The 1,417-nt window shown below is 61.3% G+C and overlaps 1 pseudogene; it reads right to left on the bottom strand.

The window, feature by feature from the left end:
* Positions 1-1,291: 1,291 nt before the first annotated feature.
* LOC123178150 (uncharacterized) lies at positions 1,292-1,417 on the bottom strand (annotated as a pseudogene).

Raw genomic sequence — 1,417 nt, 5'->3', positions numbered from 1 at the left:
CATCCTACCTATTTAAAGTTTGAGAATAGGTCGAGGACGTTGCGTCCCCAATGCCTCTAATCATTGGCTTTACCTGATAGAACTCGTAATGGGCTCCAGCTATCCTGAGGGAAACTTCGGAGGGAACCAGCTACTAGATGGTTCGATTAGTCTTTCGCCCCTATACCCAAGTCAGACGAACGATTTGCACGTCAGTATCGCGTCGAGCCTCCACCAGAGTTTCCTCTGGCTTCGCCCCGCTCAGGCATAGTTCACCATCTTTCGGGTCCCGACAGGCGTGCTCCAACTCGAACCCTTCACAGAAGATCAGGGTCGGCCAGCGGTGCGGCCCGTGAGGGCCTCCCGCTCGTCAGCTTCCTTGCGCATCCCAGGTTTCAGAACCCGTCGACTCGCACGCATGTCAGACTCCTTGGTCCGTGTTTCAAGACGGGTCGGATGGGGAGCCCGCAGGCCGTTGCAGCGCAGTGCCCCGAGGGACACGCCTTTCGGCGCGCGGGTACCGGCCGTGCCGACGACGGCCACCGGGGGCACCTAAGGCCCCCGGGCTTTGGCCGCCGGCGCGGCCGACAACAGTCCACACCCCGAGCCGAGAGGCGGACCAGCAAGAGCCGTTCCGCATACGGCCGGGGCGCATCGCCGGCCCCCATCCGCTTCCCTCCCGGCAATTTCAAGCACTCTTTGACTCTCTTTTGAAAGTCCTTTTCATCTTTCCCTCGCGGTACTTGTTCGCTATCGGTCTCTCGCCTGTATTTAGCCTTGGACGGAGTCTACCGCCCGATTTGGGCTGCATTCCCAAACAACCCGACTCGTGGACGGCGCCTCGTGGGGCGACAGGGTCCGGGCCGGACGGGGCTCTCACCCTCCCAGGCGCCCCTTTCCAGGGGACTTGGGCCCGGTCCGTCGCTGAGGACGCCTCTCCAGACTACAATTCGGACGGCACAGCCGCCCGATTCTCAAGCTGGGCTGCTCCCGGTTCGCTCGCCGTTACTAGGGGAATCCTTGTAAGTTTCTTCTCCTCCGCTTATTTATATGCTTAAACTCAGCGGGTAGTCCCGCCTGACCTGGGGTCGCGGTCGAAGCGACGTGCGCTTCGTTTGCTGGGTCATTCTGAGGCCATAATGTCGGCTGCGCGTCGGATGCACTGCGTTGATAAAGCGAGGACGCCCACCATGCGCTGTGTCCGGCGCGGTACACCGGCAGCCCGATCTTCGGTCCACCGCCCCTTGCGAGACGAGGGACCAGATGCCGCATCCCGATTCCCGATGAGGGTGGTTGGGAGCGTGTTTTGGCGTGACGCCCAGGCAGGCGTGCCCTCGGCCGAGTGGCCTCGGGCGCAACTTGCGTTCAAAGACTCGATGGTTCGCGGGATTCTGCAATTCACACCAGGTATCGCATTTCGCTACGTTCTTCATCGATG

This window comes from Triticum aestivum, unplaced genomic scaffold, assembly GCF_018294505.1.
Source record: "Triticum aestivum cultivar Chinese Spring unplaced genomic scaffold, IWGSC CS RefSeq v2.1 scaffold79674, whole genome shotgun sequence".
NCBI lineage: Eukaryota > Viridiplantae > Streptophyta > Magnoliopsida > Poales > Poaceae > Triticum > Triticum aestivum.
Note: the sequence above shows the minus strand (reverse complement) of the source record. Positions and strands in the feature narration are given on the sequence as shown.